We start from the raw sequence: 22,183 nt of genomic DNA, 5'->3' as shown, positions 1-22,183 counted from the left end.
CACCAAATATCTAGATTTATTATATAGCTATAGTAATCAAGGCTGTATGATCTTGGTAGTGAGAATAGACACATATATCAGTGGAACAGAACAGTGAATCCAGAAATTGACCAACACAAACATACTTAGTTGATTTTTGACAAAGGTACAAAACCAATTCAATACAGCCTTTTCAACAAATGATATTAGACCAATTGGACATTCACAGGTCAAAAAATGAACCTTGACCTAAGTCTGACAGCTTATACAAAAATTAACTCAATATGTATCATTAACTGAAATGTAAAATTTGAAATTATAAAATTTTTAAAAGAAAAAAAGAGTCTTTAGGATCTAGAGTTAGGTGATGTATTTTTGAACTTTCTGCCAGAAGCACAATCCATAAAAGGAAAAATGATAAATTGGATTCTGTTTAAATTAAGAATTTTTGCTCTGTGAAAGACCTCTATGAGGATGAAAAGACAAGCTACAGACTGGGAGAAAATATTTGCAAAGTATGTATCTGACAAAGGACTAATATTAGGAATATAATCTTTCAATCCACAGTAAAAAAAAATCCAAATAGAAAATGAACAAAAGACATGAAGAAACATTTCATAAGAAAGTATATATAACAGATAGCAAATAAGCCCATGAAAGATGTTCGGCATCACTGATCATTAGAAAAAAGCAGAATGGCTAAAATAAAAAATAATGACAACATGAAATGGTGGCAAGGATGCACAGAAACTGGCTCATTCACGCACTGCTGATGGGGATGTAAAATGGTACAAGCATTCTGCAAAATAGTTTGGCAGATTTTTAAAGAAAACTAAACAGACAACTCCAGTACAACCCAGCAATTGCTCTCCTGGGCATTTATCCCAGAGAAAAGAAAACTTTTGTTCACACAAAAACATGTATGCATATGCTTGTAGCAGCTTTACTCATAATAACTTCAAACTGGAAACAACGCAGTGTCCTTCAATGAGTGAATGGTTAAATGATCTGTTTGATAGAGCACTACTCAGCAATAAAATTGAGAGAACTATTGATGCTCCAACTTGGATAAATCTCCAGAGAATTCTGTTGACTGTATGATTTCATTTTTATAATATTTTTGTAGTGACAAAATTATAGAATTTGTAAGTTGATTAGTGATTTTCACTGTTTATAGAGGAGGTGGGATGGGAGGGAAAATGGTTATGGCTATAAAAAGGAAATTGGAGGTATTTTTTGTCTTTTTTTGAGAGAGTGTATGAGGGAGGGAAAGATGGAGAGAGAGAGAGAGAGAATGAAAGAATGAGAGAGAGAGAGAGAGAGAGAATATGAGAATGCTAAGCAGGCTCCTTGCTCAGCACAGAGCCTGATGTGGGGTTTGATCCTACAACATGACCTTACCTGAAATCAAGAGTCAGACGCTCAACCAACTGAGCCACCTAGGTGCCCCAGGGATTTTTAAGATGATGGAAATGTCTGTCTTGACTCTATCAATGTTAGTATCTTGGATCTGATATTGTACTATAGTTTTGCAAGATGTTATCATTGAGGGCAACGAAGCAAAGAGTATAGGAATCTCTGTTTCTTACAGCATTAATGATCTCAAACTAAATTGTTTTACTCAGACAGCTTAAGGCGCCTGCGTGGTTTGGTGAGTTGAGTACCTGACTCTTGATTTCTGCTCAGGTCATGATCCCAGGGTCGTGGGATTGAGCCCCACGGTTGGGCTTTGCCCTGAGTGTGGAGCCTACTTAGGATTCTTTCTCTCCCTCCCTCTGCCCCTCTCCCCTACTCTGGAGTGCTCTTTCTCTCTCAAAACTAAAAAAAAAAAAGAAAAAAAAATTAAGAAAAGGATAGCTCTCTACCAGCTCCTAGATCAAAATCCAAAGCCTTTCCTTTGTCCTTTCCAAACTCACTCATGTTCTGCTTCTTTCTCTCTTACCTAATCATGCTGCAGCTGCAGTGGCCTTTTTCTATCCCTGGACATGCTTAGCATGCTGTCACCACAGGGCCTTTGTACTTGCTATTCCATCTTCTGGGAAAGCGCCTCCTTCTGATTTACTTACTTTATCCTGGTCTATGTGTAATACTCTCTCTAAAGTAGCACTCCTGTCATAATCTATTCCCTTATTTGGATTTCTTCTTCTCAGTACAAACATATTTGGTACTTTAAAAAATTTCACGTTTGTAGGATGGGAACCTTAAATTCCTTTGTATTCCTTCACTTTTCTGTGTTATGGAATTTGGAGCATTTGATTTAAAAAACAAACTGAAGAAGCTGATTTCTAGTTTCTTAACTTTTTTTTTTCCTTCTGCTGATGTCTAGGTTGAATTTATGGGTTCTATAGTAGTAAATGTTTTGTATTCTGTCTTGCTCAGCTTATCACAATCTACTGGTATTTCCCCAACAGCTAAGATGTGAGAGTTGGCCTCCTTACACAGTGAATCTTCCTCTAAATGACTTAACTCTAATTCTTTTCTAGGCTTTTTAACCAGTCTGTGGTGTAAAGACACACTTCCAGAGGATCCTTAGAAGTCTTGGACAAGCTTACCCTTATGTGGCAGGTATGTCTCTCTCTACCCAATAAGCGTGTAGGATGTGTAACGTTTTAAAAAATTTTTTTTAAAAATGTTTTTTTCATTTTTTGAGAGACAAAGGCAGAGCACAAGCGTGGGAAGGGCAGAGAGAGAGGGAGACACGGGAACCAAAGAAGGCTCCAGGCTTTGAGCTGTCAGCACAGAGCCCAGTGCAGGGCTGAAACTCATAAACCATGAGATCATGACTTGAGCTGAAGTTGGACACTTAACCAACTGAGCCACCCAGGTGCCCCAAGACATGTGAATTTCTTTATTCTTCTGTGGCTAACTCTAAATTGTACTTTTTGAAGTTTATTTATTTTGAGAGAGAGAGACAGAGTGAGAGACAGAGACAGAGAAAACATGAATGGGGGAGGAGCAGAGAAAGAGGGAATGAGAGAATCCCAAGCAGGCTCCACACTGACAGCAGAGAGCCCAGAGCCTGACTCGGGGCTTGAACTAACGAACCATGAAATCATGTCCTGAGCATAAATAAAGAATCGGATGCCTTAAGAGACTGTTAAAAACTGAGAACAAACTGAGGGTTGATGGGGGGTGGGAGGGAGGGGAGGGTGGGGGGTGGGTATTGAGGAAGGCACCTTTTGGGATGAGCACTGGGTGTTGTATGGAAACCAATTTGACAATAAATTTCATATATTGAAAAAAAAAAGAATTGGATGCTTAGCCCACTGAGCCACCCAGGTGCCCCCTACATATGTTTTGATCTTCCATTTAACCATGTGGAAGCAATCTGAGGTTGCATCTGAGTTCTAGGTAAGGCTATGAGATACCAAGGGGTATCTTTTGAGGGGTGTCATACCTGTTCCTGGGCTGCCATCTCTTCATTAGCCACAGATTTCCTCCTATCCCTCATCAGTACTTGTAGCCAACTGCTGAGGCATACCTTGATCTTCCTTTGAGGATCTTCTGCTCTCTTTCTCTAAGCTTCTTTCAGGCACCTCCTGGGCATATCCTACTGAACCATAAGACCCTTTCTGGGTGGGACGAAACTCTTTGCTCCTGGCATGCCACTCTGAATTCAGCACAGGATACTTGCAGTATTGTTCTTATTTCATACTATTGCACGAAGTCCTTTGCAAGGCCAGTTGGGCCCATCTGCCGGGACATATCACTTGGCCATTTCTAAGGTCCAGACTGTATCCAAGAAAGAAGATCCTTCCCCCCAAACCGTTATCTCCCACCAACATCTTTAGGATTTCTCTCTGCAACAGTATTTTGAACAAGTAAAACTTAGGAAATCAATCAAAAATAATTTCCTTCTTTTACTTGTTTCTTTAAAATGAATTGGGAAAGGGTGGTGGGTATTCCCTTGCCTTTAAGAAAAAAAAAATCAGTCTCAGGCAGGCTCCATCCCTAACAGGACTACTCTTAGATTAAAAAAAGAAGAAGAAATTCTTTTTGGCACTTTAGATTCCAAACATAGTCTTCATTTTGAAATTAGAAGGTTTAATCTCAGACCATAACCATAGCTTGAAAGTTAGTTTAATATCAATCATCTCCTCTCTCTTATCTGGAGCCATTTATGGGTTGGGCCAAAAGTTGTATGGGGAGAATTGTGTTGTTTTTTTTCTTTCTCTCTTTTTATCTGTCACTTCCTCTCCCACTGGCTAGCTACTGCTAAACCCCTGGTTGGAGTATGGGAAAGAAGAGGAAATAAATAGCTTAGGAATGTTTTGTATTTGAAATGGTGCTATGTTAAGCTGGCTCCATGCTTTCTGGTCCTGGTGATGTTTAAAACTGACACCCACTTGGCCACTTTTGGGGCACTTTGGTGGCTCTCCTGCTGGACCCATCTGGCTTCAACCCCCTTGACTTGGGCAGGGCTTCTCTAGCTATTTCCAGGGGAGCCTCTGGTTTTCAGACAGTCTGTTTTACATGAACTCTCATTTGGTATATCAGTGATACTTCCAGATGGTCATCTTGGGCTGCAGGCTGGTTCTCTCATATGTGGCCCACACCTCCTTGATGAAAGCATGGATCTTATGAACCTCTGTGGATAGGAGGGGTGCAGGTGCTTCTCAGATTCCAGAGCTTCTCCTAGCCTGACTCTCTTGTCCTCTGGATTTTCAAGGGGAGAATCAGTCAGCAGTCCATTGGGTTTCCCAAACTCCAGGGTATGCACTCAGGCTGTCTAACTTGTTCCTTTGAAGCCTCTCTAAATGATTGAGAGACAAAAAGAAGTACCTTCCATCCCTCTTACTTGGGGGGAGGTGGGACTTACCATAGAGTAGCAGCTCCATCCAAGAAGCTCTTCATAAAGCTTCTCCTAATCGCTGTTCTTTTGATCCTTTACATTATCTTGTTGGCTTTAGAGCCATCCAACCAGTCTCATGATTTTCTTTTAAAATCTTGATTTTTGATCTGGCCTTTTACTTTGGAATTTTATATCTATTTAATGGAGGTAACTCAGTTGAATCTCCTGAACCAAAGGCCTGTCATTCTGACCTCAGTAGGATGAGTTGAGGTGGTGGGAGGAGGGTAAAGGTGCAATTACCCACCCCTAAATTGACCTGGATCCACTAATGTCTATGTATATATTGACCACCTTATTATTATTTTTTTTTACCAAAAGGGATCTAAATCTGCTCTAAGCTTTATTAATACATAGGAGAGTCTCTTCTAGGTCTCTTTTCTATGCATGGGAATCATTCCAATTTCCCAGGGTATCTTAGGCTTTTGAAACTCAAAAACCAATAATGGACACTCTCTCCTACCCCATGCTCCCCTGCTCTGACAATAATTTTCCAATTCTATGAGTGCAGAGTATGGCAACTTGACTGCCTGAATGGGGAGAGAAACAAGATTCAAGGATATGAAATAAAATACTTCAAATATTATATCTCAAATGATAAAAAACATATCCTACCCTCTTTTGAATACCTCTAATGTGGTTTTTAATCTTTATAATGGCACTACATCCTTTACATTAAGGATTTGACATTTGAGGAAACCAGGTATATTAGTCGGCTGGAGCTGCCATAACAAAGTGCCACAGAGGGGTGGCTTAAACCACGATTTTCTGTTGTTGTTATTGTGTCGCAATTCTGGAGGCTCAAAGTCCAAAATCAAGGTCTTGGCAGTGTTGGTTCTTTATGAGGGCTGTGAGGGAAGGATCTATTCCCTCTCCTTGGCTTATAGATGGCATCTTCTCCCTGTCTCTTCACATCATCTTTCCTCTAGAAGTGTCTTTCTCTGTCCAAATTTGCTTCTTTTTTTTTTTTTTCTTTTTAATAAGGACACCAGCCATATTGGGTTAGGGCCCACACGTATGACCCCATCTTAACTTAGCTAATTATAGCAATGACCTTATTTTCAAATGTCACCTTCTGATGCACTGGGAGTTAGGACTTCAATGTATAAATTTGTGTGTGTGAGGCACAACTGAACCCATAGCACCAGGGTTCAAAGAGGCCCAATGACCTCCGTGTCACACAGACCTTGAAATGCTTTTGCAGGGATTCCATAGCTGTGTAACTCTAAAGCTGGTGTTCTTCCTGCTGTACTACACTTGATCTCGGATGGATCTTGCATGCAGGCTTGTGTAATGAGAATATAGTCTTTTCTTTAAACAACAAACCAGCCTGGTTGAGGCATGGATCTATCCAGGAATAAAAGCTTATATTTATCTATAAGGTGTATCATCACATGAACTCAGAATAACATGCCTTAAACAAAGAAGAAACAGGAACATGTTTGCGGAGAGGTCCAATATGAAGCCATTGCACCATAAGCTGGAAAATGAACTTATACCTGAACTAAGTGTTTAGGTGATAGGGGATTCAAATGGCTCTGAAGCTACTAAAAGGGTATCAGCTCTTATTTGGGGATATTATTCCTATGGCCTGTGGTTTGCAGTTTGGTGCTTTTAACCTGTATTCATATCTAAATATGCTGTGTGTATGTGGGCTGTTTCACGTAGAGCATATTTAAACAATATGTAATAAAACAACATATTTAAATCATACACAAGAAAAAGGGTAAAATGTTTGCTATAAAGTCTCTGCAGGCAGTTACTGGATAATGATAATGATAGCTTTACTAAAAAAGGATAAAATATATTCAGCTTCAATGAGGATTATATTTAGGGGAATTATCAGATTATTTTGGATATTTTCCTTTTAAAAACAATTCTTTAGTGCATCCTAGGTGGGAGATAGGAATTCTAATGGTGATTCGGAAACGTGGCTTCATGCATCTGAACATAATTTGAGTCTTGTAGTATTCGTCACTGTTTTATTCCAGATGGCAAAAAATTATTATTCCTTCCAGTCAGCGCTTGAAATATATACCTACAGAAATAAGTCCATTATAAGATTTTTCTTGCCAAAACTCTAATAGATGCTCACTTACTGAGAAATAAGTGCACTGAGAAATATTTAAGAAAATACACTTTAATGAAGCTGCACTAATGATATTTATTTAGCTAATTGTGTACAGGGATCTAAATATGATTTCAAGTAAAGTAGACTGTTGGCCATAGAAATAAGCCTGGCACAGGTGTGCAGAGTTTTAAGAGAATTAGATAGCAGATATAATGAAACATAGAGTCTCAAAGAAATATTTTATTATAAATTAGGTTTCCTAGTATAAAACAAATAGAGCCACATAACAAAAGTATTTTAAAACAAGGGTAAAAAAACTGCTAAAATATCAATAAGCAGAAGCAAAAAAATAACCTTTTGGCATACTTGCTTCTCCTCTTTTTTCATTCATTTGTTCAATTGAGGATTACTGAGTACTTAATGCAGGCACCTGGGGAACGATGGCTAGGACAAGGTCTCAGCCCTGAATGAGCTTTTAATGTATCAGGGGAAACACACAGTGAATGAGCCCTGATCATGGGTGGTAAGTGCAGTACTAGAGGAGAGTTAGCCAACAAGCTTGCTATCAACTCTGTCCTCAGGTCTGGGAAACCTTTAACAGGTAAGCTGGGATAGAAAACCAGGAGTAGAAATCTGTTAGCTGGAATATATTTTTGTTAGAGGAAAGAGGATCTGCTAAGGTATGGGAGGATTGAAATAACATTACGAGGAACTGTAAATAATGCAGCCTGTCTGGAACAACAGAGAATGAGGTTGGAGAAGTAGGTGGAGGTGATCTCATGGAGGGATTTGTGCCAGGTATACTGTTGGCAAGAAAGTTTTTCAGGTAGTGAAGGAATGTGTTTAGAATTTCATTTTAGAAAAATTAATCTTCAGCAATGAGATTGGATAGATGGCTTAGAAATTACTAACCTTAGGAACTGAGGGTTTGGTAAGGAGCCAGATATAGCAAGAAGCTGAAATAAAGCTTAAATTAAAAACTCTTGGCTTGCATGGGACTCTAGCATGGGTAGGAACTCTAAAATATGTTCTCATGGTCATATGTTTTTGTGAAATTTGTAACAAGTGTGTTTTTAACTTCATTTAGTCGTATTTTCTTTCTATATTACTACCCTGTGTTATGCTTCTCTTAAAATTCTCTTACTGTTGGATGGCATCGGTGATGCAGATTTTGTATTCACAATTTTTACCGTCTTTTCTGTCATTTTCAAATTGTATAAGCTTAGGCCTCACTTGGTAGATCCAGCCCCAAGATGAGAAATGAGTGGCAGGTTCTTAAACCAAGGCAGAGATGAAGAAGCAAAGGATGTGGAAGACTAAGGGGGAGGAACTATCAACTGTTGGTATGAAGGAAAGATAGTGCCAAGTTTTCTTCTAATACTTGGTGAATGGTAGGGGCAGGTTACAATCATAAGTAACTGGGTATTGAAAATCTTTATGTGTGTGTATGTTTCATATTTTTGGATTTACAAAAAGGGTATTTACCTGTGTCAAAGTATTTTCAATGGATTTTGTTATCTATTACCAAATTGCTTTTCAGATAGATTGTGCCATTTAACACTGCTTCAGTTAATGTGGAAATGGGTTTTCTTGTTTATGCCCCAACTAGCACTGGGTATTATAATTTTAATTTTTTCAAACTAAATTATTTGGTAAAATTAGTACCTACTTTCAATTTTATTCTGAGGTGAGATAAATGCCATCCATTATTGTTAGCTCTGCATAGGAATCTATTTTCAGGGGGTAGTTATTGTAGCCTTTTCCTGGTAGTGATTTAGGAAGCATTAGGAGGTAGTTATAAATCTTTTATGTGAGTCGTTACGTTATACACTCTAAATGCATACATATATACACACATACATATATTATAAAAGTTAGAAATAAGTGGGGTAGAACAGTTTTATAGATCAGATTGTTTTAAACCGGGTATTGGCAAATTTTTTCTGGTAAGTACTAGATAGTAAATATTTTAGGTATTGTCGATGAGAGGGCAAATTTGAGGATATTATGTAAGTACTTTAAGAGAGGAAAAAAGATTCCACAAAATTTATTGACATAGTTAAATATATAATAATAATTAAGGATTTTTTTATAATAGAAGTCTAATAATGAGAAAATATTGAATTATTTTGAGGGGGAGACATTTCATAATTGTAGCTCAAAGTTAATGTTCTCAATCATTTAATTGATTATAAATGTTCATTCATTAAATCATCTCATTTCACAGGTGGTGAGCTAGATTTGGACTATAGACCATACTGTGCCGACCTCTGTTTTAGGCAGTGACATTTATAGGTCATTTTTCCATTAGGCTTTGTTAAAATGTTTGGTAATAAGTTTCAGTTCTGTTACATACTTTATTTGAACTTTTTGGCAGATCTACACCTTGGAAAACACTCCTCAAAATGTGTGCATGCATGTGTGTTTGTTATATATGTATAGGGTGTGGATGGATTTATTCTGCATTACCAATAGAAACGGGGATATATATGGGGTAGCGACACTATGACAATGAAGCATTTGGTCTATTTAGGTTACCAGAGAAGTGAAACAGGAAACTAGATTTGACAGGTCCAAATTTGATCTGGTGGTGTAGGTACTGGAATGAGTTTGAATGCTCCTTGTTGACTTTGATTTGGCTATAATTGGTCTTGTTCATTATTGTCTGTTTTTGCTAACTTTTGGGGGTTTCTGCTTTGGTTTTAACTTTGCTGTTCCTCAGCAACTTTCCAAAATGTTTCATTCTTTTCCGACCCTCTTTCACAAACTTGATATCTTGAAATACTTTTTATAATTTACATTTCATTTGCTAATGGTTTTTGTGGCAAGGCTACCCAGTTCCTCTGGTTTTAAGAAAGAAGAGAAGGAGGAAGGAAGAAAAGAAATGAAATGGAAAGATATGAAAATAAGCAGGTCATTTAACCCACTTCAGAGATGGGCCATTTATCTCGAGTCTCAACTGGAATTTGATTCCCAAGTCTAAGACCAATTTTTCCTTTAAACTCTCAATGAATGGTTTTGGAATTCTTTTCAAACTTAGGGAAGTTCAGCTATTTTCACGAATATGCTGAATTATAGACTAGATTTCTTAGGAGCTGACAATTGGATTGAAAGTTTATTTTATCTTTTTTAGTCAATATGGGCACAAAGAATGGGTATCTTTCTAATGATCTTTAAAGATACTTCAAATGAATGAAACTTGATTTCTTCAAAATACAGAAATTTTTTCTTACATTAATAGTTCAGAAAATCAAATATTTTGATTTAATATTTTGTTTAATGGAGAACTATGCTATACCTATTTACACAATGAATAAAGGGGTCTGTATTTTTTACTGATAATGTGTTATAAGACTGCAATTTGTGTTTCTGAGAGCACAGGAGAAAAACCATCAAAATTAAATTTTGGAATTATTTCCTTCACTTATTTATTTTCATAGGCTCTTAGGAAAGCAAGGTTCCAAATTCATCTTTCCACAGTCTTCCCACCGGTGGCTAACTGAGCATGCTCTTCTCAACTATTATCTTGTTTTTTAGCCGCTGAAATATGTGGCCATCTTAAAAAAATTAATTCCACATTTTGTTTCTGCTTTAGATGCAGAAGGTCTTTGTGATTTTTTTTTTCAGAAAATTGGTACCTAATAGTTTTATAATTCCAAGAACAAAATTTTCTGTAGATACCATTTTTAAAAATTTTTCACTGAATTCTCCAATTATTGTTAAATACCAGTTGGATTTACTGTGTCTTAAAATAAAATTCTTTTAATCGATATTTATAATCACAATTATTGACAAATACCTGATGTTATTTAAAAAAACAACAACATTTTTTTTCATCCAGGAAAGGAGTAAATTATTTCATCAGAGACAAAACAAAGCTCCAGAGCCCTTCATTCTGGAGTTCTGCTGTAGGTTTGAGGAGAAGTTGGAGGCAGTGTGTACACATGAACCTACATTTTGTAAAATTTGCAAAGCAATGTATTTTAACCACAATCATTTGTGACCAGTGCTTCCAACTTTAACCTCCCTCCATTCCTTTTCTATTTTGTGGTGCAATTGGAGAGGCCATGGCTTTGTTTTGGTCTGGAGGAGGGTCTATTGAAGGAAGAATCAAAGTGGGGATACAGTTATTTTAAATTAAGTGTAATACAGTTGTGTTGTTTGCAAACACTTCCATGTATCATGAAGCTATTTGATGATGTTCCACCTTGGAACATTTGACTAGGATATTTGACACACAGAGGCCACAATGGAGCCCAGGAGCCAGAGGCCACATTGTCCTATGCGTGCGGATGGAAGGGTGAGACTAGGTTTGGAACATACAGAGCCAGAAGCTACTCTGTGGAAAAACCCTTCTTGTTATTAGATGTATCATATTATAAACAGAGGATATGGTTTGTATCAATGCCCAGTCACAATAGAAGTTCTTCCTGTTAGGAATTTAATGACTGATGCAGTTTATACTGTTCTTAACACATTGTATATTTTTTTCATTTTTGATGGCTATTACACAAATAGAATTTCTCGAATATCTGTATTTTTAGGGCACAAACTTATAGCAGTGATACAGGCAGCAAGTACCACTGTGTATGTGCAATTGCATGTTTTCTGAATTCCACTCATGTATAGTTGAAAACAAATTTTGATTCAACATACTAGATATAAGCATGGATTACCTTTATATTTTCTGTATGGAAAATGATATTTACAAAGAGGTGGAATAAACAGCCAACAACTGTAGGGGGAAAAAGCATCAGAGAACTGTAGTCAGGGACCTAATTGATATGAATATTCTGTTTTATTCTAGATTTTGTGATTTTTTTTTCATATTTCTCAGCATTTTAAAATAGTAGTTTGTTGGGATTTTTGCATTGTGGATGTTTACTTTCTTTTAAAAAAATTTTTTTTTAACGTTTATTTATTTTTGAGAGAGAGAGAGAGACAGAGCATGAACGGGGGAGGGTCAGAGAGAGGGAGACACAGAATCTGAAACAGGCTCCAGGCTCTGAGCCGTCAGCACAGAGCCCGACGCGGGGCTCGAACTCACGGACTGCGAGATCATGACCTGAGCCGAAGTCAGCCGCTTAACCGACTGAGCCACCCAGGCGCCCCTAAAAATTTTTTTTAACATTTATTTATTTTTTGAGAGACAGAGCCTGAGCTGGGGAGGGGACAGAGAGAGAGGGGGAGTCACAGATTGCGAAGCAGGCTCCAGGCTCTGAGCTGTCAGCACAGAGCCCGTTGTGGGGCTCGAACTCATGAACCATGAGATCATGACCTGAGCTGAAGTCGGATGCTTAACCAACTGAGCCACCCAGGCGCCCGTGGATGTTTACTTTCATATTAAACTAATCATTTTAATTTGCATTCTCTTTCTAAAATTGCATAAGCTTTGTGGCCCCACAAAACCTGGATCTACATAATAAATACTTATTAAATATTTAGATACCATGAAGGCATAGAGCCTAGTATATACTTGTCATTTATTTTTGTATTTAGAGTTGAATGCATCTCCATAGTAACAATTTGTTATTATTGTTCAGTGATGACTGGCACCTTATATAGACATTAAGTAATATCAGTAAGCGGTAGCTAAGAAGAATTTCTACTTTCTCAAGATCTTGAGCTGATGAAATGATTCATTCTACCAGACATTTTCTTATGGGTGAAAACTATTAAAAGTTCTTCATTTAACCAAGAATTTTGATATATGGAAACAATATTTAATCATTTCCTTCAGTCACCTTTTCTGGCTCAACTTTTTTTTTTTCTTAAAAAAAATTTTTTTTTTTAACGTTTATTTATTTTTGAGACAGGGAGAAACAGAGCATGAACAGGGGAGGGGCAGAGAGAGAGGGAGACACAGAATCCGAAACAGGCTCCAGGCTCTGAGCTGTCAGCACAGAGCCCGACACGGGGCTCGAACTCACAGATTGCGAGATCATGACCTGAGCCGAAGTCGGACCCTTAACCAACCGAGCCACCCAGCTGCCCCTTTTTTTTCTTTTTTAAAGGAAGGAGAAAGAAGGAGGGAGAGAAACAGAGAAAGAAAAAGGGGGAGAGAGAGAAAAAGCTTCAGTAGTCAGAAGACTCTGACCAAGTTGGGTTATAACAGAATGGTAGGAGAGTCTCAGAACAGGTTCCTCAAATTCCCAAAAGTGGCGGGGACATAGTCAGTGACACTCCCAGGAAAGTAGCAAAGTGCTACTAAGGTGCTGTCTGTAAAAGTTTTTCCAGATAATAAGTTCCCAGCAAAAATTTATGTAACCAGTGCATTTTTGGAATGATAGTATCTACTTGTGTTTTAAACAACTCCTTGTTACAGGCAGTACTTACAACGTATCAAGGAATTAAGCCCATCATCTTCCTTTGGTAAACACATTTTTCACTTTAACACAAAAACACTGTTTTAAGCATCTTATCTTCCAGTTGTACCTGGAGATTCAGACATAGTCTATGCTTATATAGACACTCCTTTTTAAACCAGCCACTTGGGGCGTATAAATGGATAAGAGGTCACAAAGATGCACCCAGGGGTGACTGTGCCTGCATAGTTCACCTGGTTACGTGTTAATTTTTTTAACATTTTTTTAAACGTTTCTTTATTTTTGAGAGGCAGATCATGAGTGGGACAGGGACAGACAGAGAGAGGGGGACACAGACTCCAAAGCAGGCTCCAGGCTCCAAGCTGTCAGCACAGAGCCCGATGCAGGGCTCGAATCGACAAACTGTGAGATCATGACCTGAGCCGAAGTTGGACGCTTAACCGACTGAGCCACCCAGGCGCCCCTCACCTGGTTGCTTCTATGTGTGTTGATGGCTGACTAAAATATGTTAGCTGGAGGAAGCCTGAGTGTGGGTGCATGAGCAAGTGGGGGCTGTTGCCGTGCCGGCACCAACAGAGTTAACCAGCCTTGCCAGCATGAACAATGGAAACCGGGCAGCTCTAAATGAAATGAGCTGAATATTTCATTCGGCCACTCAGCTGCCTGCTCCAATTGCCTCCTTTACTAAAATAAGAGCTTAATCTAAAGTGACAACAACATCAGTTTCTGTGTGCTCCAGTCACACTGAACATGACTTCCTTAACATAAACACTATTTACATGGACCGTCTGGATATAGCAGGGAATCAGGAGCGTGCCCAGCTAAGACACAGGGTACAATGAAGGACGAGAAGCAGGCAGCTGAGAATTAACATCAGCAAATGAAAGCATGACCCTCAGAGGGCATGTCCCTGATACGTTTTAAAATGAGAGAGCATTGCACCAGTAACCTTAGCCTTTGTAAAGACTATGCCATTTAAAATAAAATAGCACCTTTTCAGTTTAGACACTTAACCAAATGCATTATGTCTGACCCATTTTCCAACTTATGTGACACGAGAGGATGGATCCCTAGCTGCAATTATTAGAATCTTTCAAACAATTGCAACCAATAACCTCCCTCCCCAGACTCCTTCTCATAGCAGCCTGCACTTCTTCGAGATAAAGAGGGCATTTCGTTCAGTGAGTTCAGGCCAGACAGAGACGTCAGGGGAGTGGGAGAGAAGATGTGACCCTTGAACTGAAGGCTTTGATGTCAGTGTTAGCAGTACCCAGGAAATCCCTGTTTGAAAGTGGTTTTCAGCTCGAGAGTTCTGGAAGATTAGAAGCAAGAGTGTGACAAGGCACCAGCCTGTCAGAGTCCACAAAATAACACAAGTTACTTATTTCTAGCACCCTAGAATAGATAATGAGGAAGATAGCAATCCTGAAAATGCATTATTGATGGTTTATTTCCACAAAAAGGACGCTATAGTATTAATCACTTTTACCATGCAGCCATCTTCTGGGAATTTTAGAAGGGTCACAAAATGTCAAAATACATTACAAAATGTAAAAATATATAACTTAATCCTATTCAAATTATTGACAGTTAATGGAACTTCATGGTTTTTCCCCTAGCTTCATAGGTAAGGAAAGTAGGGCACAGAGAACTTACAGATACGTCTGAAGTCACACAGTGAATCAGAGAGCAATATGGAAAGAGAAAGAGCCTTTTTTTTTTCTCTTTTCTCTGTTATTGCTACTTCCTTCAAGTCAACAGTAATACTCTCATTTCTAAAATGGCTCTTCTCTTAAAATCTTCTTTAATTGAGCCTTGTGGAGGCTGACCCCGGGCACTGATTCCTGGCTTCTGGGCTCCAAAGACCGGAGGCAATGGCAGGATTTTTTTTTTTTTCTTTTAAATACAGTTCTGTGTTATCTGTTCTCATCCTCCAGGCTCTATGCCTGAGTGAATGCCCCGACAGACCCCACCCCTGTGGTGGTATATTTTCGATAAAGGTCTTCTTCACTGAAGAAGAAAGGGACTGATCATTTAAAACAAGTTTCCTTTTTAGGAAAAGTATAATGAGTGACGGGAAGAAAAATGGGAGAATCATCAATATCTAGCTGGCTTTAGTAGAATGCTCATTAATCAACAGGCATTTATTGAGAATCTACAAGATTATTAAGCATTATATTAGGGAGAACAAATTGTCTCTGGTCTCCTGAGGCTCACCATCTAGAGAAAACATGTATCATACTTAAAAAAAAAAAAAAGTTTAGATTTCTGTAGAGAGCCAACAAGAATACCACCATTGTGAAAAAATAAAAATACTGTTTTATTGTTGCCCTTCTCCTGTGTTTTCATCTTCATTTTTAACTAAGGGCAATGTGAGTAGAAGGACACCCTTTAGCTCACTACTTATTGAGCATTGAGTAACTCTTTTAGGTGGTATTCTAGAGGTGACTCCAAAGGAAATATACGTTTTCTCACAACCTGATGGGGATCCTAGCACTTGTATACATATCAATTGTACGAGTTGGTAAATGCCTTACTAAGAGAGGTACCAGATGCTTGAGAGCAGAGGAGAGGCAGGAGTGACTACCCCTGCCCTGTGAGATCTCTTCAAACGACAAGGATCTTGACATCTATGTCCAGTAGTAGCCAGATCTTCAACTGTCAACAAATATCAGCTGGGAATAGCCATGCCGGAGGGAGCGGGGTCCCTGCACACATTAAGCTTGGGAGGCAGCCTGCACACTGATTATTGAAATCAGTAGAGTTTGCTGAAGGCAAGGAGTAAGTGGATCCTGTGTCTTGGCTTCTCTCAGCTGCAATAAGGCTCTTGATGACCTTTTCTTTTTCTTTCTCAGGTGAGGATAGCTTGCCTTCTCTTGGGATGTCTCTACTGCTGTGTGGCCTCTTAGTCTGAAGGGGCATGACTAGCCATAGACAGAGAGACAAGTTTCTCTTGTTATAAGTGATACCCACTTTGAAAAATCTCAGGGCTTTAATGAGAAAATGCCTGAAATAGACCCAGGCCCTCTAGTCTCTCTTCTATTTTCTTTTAATCACCTTTCCCCTAATCAGTACTGGTCAGGGTCTCAGTTGGGCAAAACTGTTACTGTGTATCATTAACTAAGCCACTCATAGTTTTGTTTTCCCAGTGCAGGATGTTTTAAGAATATTTTGCCATTCTTATCATCATAAAGGTGCATATAAACCATTCCTTGTAAAATCAATCATAAAGTCTCTTTCCTCTTTGCTATTTCATTTTAAACTTTTAGGGAAAGATATATTGTATTTCTTGTATTTGGTCTTATCTCTTCTCCCTTCTCTGAACATGAGGGGCAAAATTTCTTCTCTCATGCTAAAATATAAGAGTGTATTGTGTCATAATTTTTTAAAGGATGGAAGAGTTTTGAGATTTAAAAAAAATTTTTTTAATGTTTATTTATCTCAGAGAGAGAGAGAGAGAGAGAGAGAGAGAGAGAGCGAGCGAGCATGAGTGGGGAGGGGTGGAGAGAGAGGGAGACACAGAATCCAAAGCAGGCTTCAGGCCTCCGAGCTGTGAGCACAGAGCCCGTCGTGTGGCTGGAACTCATGAACGAAGAGATCATGACCTGGGCTGAAGTCAGAGGCTCAACCGACTGAGCCACCCAGGTGCCCCAAGGGTTTTGCGATTTTAAATATAGTTTCTACACTGAGTACAAGTTTTCATGAAAAGAACCATAATTAAAAAAAAAAATTAACTTTTATTTTTGAGAGAGATGGAGACAGAGTATGAACAGGGGGCGGGGGGACAGAGAGAGGGAGACACAGAATCTGAAGCAGGCTCCAGTCTCTGAGATCATGACCTGAGCAGAAGTCAGATGCTTAACCAACAGAGCCACCCAGGCACCCCAAAAAGAACCATAATTAAAAAAAAAGAACCAGGTTTAAAGCAGAATCCAGATATGAGATTATATATCTTACAAGTTTCTGCTTAGTGACGTAATGTTTTTAAGTTTTACATGGTTAAATGGTAGCACAGGTTAATTACTAACTTACATCTCCTCATTCAGACATCTAGTTATTGAGGAGTTGGGGGCAAGTGATAGATTCAATACAGGTGACCCTTGGTCTTCCTCCAAGCCCTTGCAAAATCCTTTCCTGTAATACTGGGTTGTCATTCTGTTATCTTGGACCCCGATTGGCCTGTAATTGCATCCCATCGGCAGGACCACAACCCAAAAAGTCAGCTTCGTGATTTTGCAGCAGCTGTTGCTGCAGAAGGTAAATGCCGTGCAGATATTGATGAGCTTGCTAATTTGTGTAGTAGACAGAATTTAGAATGGGGAACAGGATTTGTCTGCTAGCTGTCATCATCCAGCAGCCCCAGGCTGCCCCAGGCAGTGGGTTTGCTTTTTGCCAGCTTCTAATTTTGCTTTATTTTTCCTTAACTTCAATCTACGTTATTCATTTATTATAATTGGGAGAGTGGTGGTTGAGATAGGGAAAAAAATACTCCTGCCCCACACTTGAGATTGAAGGCTCTCATATGCTGCAGTTCTCTGATATCAGCAGATTCAGACTGGACCTGTTGGTCTGTTGATTGATGTAGTTCATGAATGAAGACTGTGTTCTCATGTGGGGGTCCTAAAGCACAGTGTGACTGGAAGACTTGCCAAAGCAGTCCTCACTCTTCTGTATTTCTCCCTGTTTCCACCAAGATCAGAATTTATAGTATTATGTTTGTTCCCTGGGGGTTTTCATTCAATTTATTAAAAAAACTTTTTTGGGTGCTCACTATGTGTAGGTTGTTATTATAGATGGCCAGAAATATATTGGCTGAACAAGGCAGAAAAAGCCCCTGCACTGAACGTGCTTAGATTCTAGGGGTGAAGACAGAAATAAACATAAATACACAATACTTCAAGAGAGTGATAAACCAAATGAATGAAGAAGGAGGTGAAGTAGAGTAAGGAGTAGAGTTGGAAGTGCCATTTTAGATAAAGAGGCCAGGCAAAGTTCTCTGAGGAGATGACACCTGAGTCCTGAGTTATGACAAGCCATGGAAATTTCTATGGGGAGACTTTAGGGAGAGGAAGTGGCAAAGGTAAAGAGCCAGAAGAGACACTGAGCTTGTTAAGTTTCACGAACAGCAAGAAAGCCTGTGTAGCTGAAGCAGGTGGTGGGGGTGGGAAGGAGCATCAAGGGGAGGACATTGGGAAGGAAAGAGGGTCAGGTCACTTGGACTCAATTCTGAGTGAGATGGAGGCTGGTTGTAAGTGAGTGAGTGACTTGGTCAGATACACAGTTTTAAGAGCTTACTCACTACTGTGTGGAGAGTAGACTAGAGGGGGGCAAAAGTGGAAACAGATATCAGTGGGGAGACTATTGTAGCCCATTGAAAGGTAATTCTGGCTGGTACTACTGACAGTAGTGGAGTTGGTGAGAAGTAATCAAATGGTATATATTTCATATATTTTGAAGAACTCTAGCTGATGGGAGTTTGGATGGGGGGGGTTGAAAAAGAACAATCAAGGGTGACTTTTAGATGTTTTGATTTCAAGTGTTGAATGGTCAGAGTGCCTATAATTAACTCCTACGTATTGGGGAAGGATATAGGATGGAGTGAGGTGGTTACTAAATAGAAGTCATTTTTAAAAACCCATTGTTGGCAAAATTTGAAACAGAATGTAGGAGAAAAGAAGTGTCAGAAGACTCAAGATGTGTAAATGTTACCTGAAATTTAAAATGAAAGAAAATTGCGCTCCTGGTGGCTCGGTCTGTTGAGTGCTTGACTTCGGCTTAGGTCATGATCTCACAGCTCTTGAATTCAAGCCCCACATCGGGCTCTGTACTGGCAGCTCGGAGCCTGGAGCCCACTTCAGATTCTGTGTCTCCCTCTCTCTCTGCACCTCCCCCACTCATTCTCTGTCTCTCTCTCTCTCAACAATAATAAATTAAAAAAAAACTTAATGAGAGAAAAGATTATTTTTTATATTTATGTTTTATTTTTATTTATACTTTAAGGATTTAAGTAAGCTTCTAGATTGTGTTTTTATGTAGATAATTTCTGAACACAAAAACAAAATGGTGTTCACAAGAAGGTAGTATGGGTTCTCTAAGATCTAATCATGTAACTTAATTCTTTTAAATACAGTTACTCTATTAACAGATACCATCATTTATTAAATGTACTTATATAACATACCAAAATTTTGAGAAATTAAGAAGGAAATTGGTTTGGTGGACAGTATGGTAACATGGATTAATAGCTGAAGAACCTTATTTAAAGGATATAGATTAGTATAATGGTTATCAATCTAAAGAGTGGTCTGTAGTCAGATGGTACCCATTCTATTCATTGGCTTCTCCTCTTTATTATTTGTATTAAGAACTTTGATGAAGGAAGACCACTTTCTTACACCATACACAAGAATAAACTCAAAATGGATCAAAGACCTAAATGTGAGACCTAAAACCATAAAATAACTAAAGGAAATGTAAACAGTAATCTCTTAGCCATCATGGCCTTAGCAACATTTTTCTAGATATGTCCCCTCAGGCAAAGGAGACAAAAGCAAAAATAAACTATTGGTACACTGAAAACTATAGAAAGCTTATGAAAGAAATTGAAGACACACAAAAAAAATGGAAAAATATTCCATGCTCCTGGATAGGAAGAACAAATATTGTTAAAATGTCAATACTACCCAAAGCCATCTACATATTCAGTGCAATCCCTATCAAAATAATACCAGCATTCTTCACAGAGCTGGAACAAACAATCCTAAAATTTGTATGGAACCAGAAAAGACCCCAAATAGCCAAAGCGATCTTGAAAAAGAAAACCAAAGTAGGAGGCATCACAATCCCAGACTTCAAGCTATACTACAAAGCTGTAATCATCAAGACAGTATGGTACTGGCACAAGGACAGACACTCAGATCAATGGAACAGAATAGAGAACCCAGAAATGGACCCACAAATGTATGGCCAACTAATCTTTGACAAATCAGGAAAGAATATCCAATGGAATAAAGACAGTCTCTTCAAGTGGTGCTGGGAAAACTGGACAGCAATATGCAGAAGAATGAACCTGGACCACTTTCTTACACCATACACAAAAATAAACTCAAAGTGGATGAAAGACCTCAGTGTAAGACAGGAAGCCATCAAAATCCTTGAGGAGAAAGCAGGCAAAAACCTCTTTGACCTTGGCCACAGCAACTTCTTACTCAACACGTCTCTGGAGGCAAGGGAAACAAAAGCAAAAATGAACTACTGGGACCTCATCAAAATAAAAAGCTTCTGCACAGTGAAGGAAACAATCAGCAAGACTAAAAGGCAACCGACAGAATGGGAGAAGGTATTTGCAAATGACATATCAGATAAAGGGTTAGTATCCAAAATCTATAAAGAACTTATCAAACTCAATACTGAAAAAACAAATAATCCAATGAAGAATTGGGCAAAAGACATGAATAGACACTTCTCCAAAGAAGACATCCAGATGGCCAACCGACACATGAAAAAATGCTCAACATCACTCATCATCAGGGAAATACAAATCAAAACCACAATGAGATACCACCTCACACCTGTCAGAATGGCTAACGTGAACAACTCAGGCAACAACAGATGCTGACGAGGATGCGGAGAAAGAGGATCTCTTTTGCATTGTTGGTGGGAATGCAAGCTGGTGCAACCATTCTGGAAAACAGTATGGAGGTTCCTCAAAAAACTAAAAATAGAACTACCCAAGGACCCAGCAATTGCACTACTAGGCATTTATCCACGGGGTACAGGTGTGCTGTTTTGAAGGGACACATGCACCCCCATGTTTATAGCGGCACTGTCAACAATAGACAAAGTATGGAAAGAGTGCAAATGTCCATTGATGGATGAATGGATAAAGAAGAGGTGGTATATATATATATATATATATATATATATATATATATCTATATATGTATACACACACACACACACACACACACACACACACACACACACATACTATGGAGAATGACTCGGCAATCAAAAAGAATGAAATCTTGCCATTTGCAGCTACGTAGATGGAACTGGAGGGTATTATGCTAAGTGAAATTAGTCAGTTAGAGAAAGACAAAAATCCTATGACTTCACTCCTATGAGGACTTTAAGAGACAAAACAGATGAACATAAGGGAAGGGAAACAAAAATAATATAAAAACAGGGTGGGGGACAAAACAGAAGAGATTCATAAATATGGAGAACAAACTGAGGGTTACTAGAGGAGTTGTGGGAGAAGGGATGGGCTAAAAATGGGTAAGGGGCACTAAGGAATCTACTCCTGAAATCATTGTTGCACTATATGCTATCTAATTTGGACGTAAATTTTTAAAAAATAAAAAATAAAATAAAAAAAAAGAAACCACTAAAAAAAAATTAAAAAATAAACCACTGGGACTACACCAAAACAAAACAAAACAACAACAACAAAACTTTTATGTAGTGAAGGAAACCATCAAAAAAATAAAAAGGTAACCTGCTAAATGGGAGAAGATACCTGTAAATGATAATCCAACAAAGAGTTAATATTCAAAATATTTAAGGAACTTCTATAACTCAACACCAAAACAAACAAACAAACAAGCAAAAAAACAATCCAATTAAGAAACGGGCAGAGAACCTGAATAGATGCTTTTTGAAAGAAGGCATACAAATGGCCAACAGACACATGAAAAGATACTCAATATCGCTTATCATCAGGGAAATACAAATCAAATTATAGTGAGATATCATCTTCTATCTGTCAGAATGGCTAGTGTCAAAAAGACAAGAAATAACAATTTAGGCTATTAGGGTAGGTTAGCATAGCAATGGGACCCCAAGAGTCTTGGCTTGTAATGGATGTAATAGAAAGAATGGACACTCCTAGGTAGGGTCCATCTAATTGTTTCTTTAGACTTGACCACATATGACATGCTAAGCCTTGTCTATTCA

The 22,183-nt window shown here is 38.5% G+C and overlaps 1 protein-coding gene across 25 annotated transcripts in view; it reads left to right on the top strand.

The window, feature by feature from the left end:
• SOX5 (SRY-box transcription factor 5) overlaps positions 1-22,183 on the top strand; it is a 1,008,244-nt gene that overhangs the window by 144,929 nt on the left and 841,132 nt on the right. For all 25 annotated transcript variants that reach the window (XM_053225987.1, XM_027035741.2, XM_053225993.1 and 22 more), the window contains one exon: positions 2,463-2,544. The gene's annotated coding sequence lies outside the window, so the exon portion shown is untranslated. The remainder of the gene's footprint in view (positions 1-2,462; positions 2,545-22,183) is intronic.

This window comes from Acinonyx jubatus, chromosome B4 (genome assembly GCF_027475565.1).
Source record: "Acinonyx jubatus isolate Ajub_Pintada_27869175 chromosome B4, VMU_Ajub_asm_v1.0, whole genome shotgun sequence".
Lineage (NCBI taxonomy): Eukaryota > Metazoa > Chordata > Mammalia > Carnivora > Felidae > Acinonyx > Acinonyx jubatus.
This window is presented reverse-complemented; position numbering and strand designations above follow the sequence as displayed.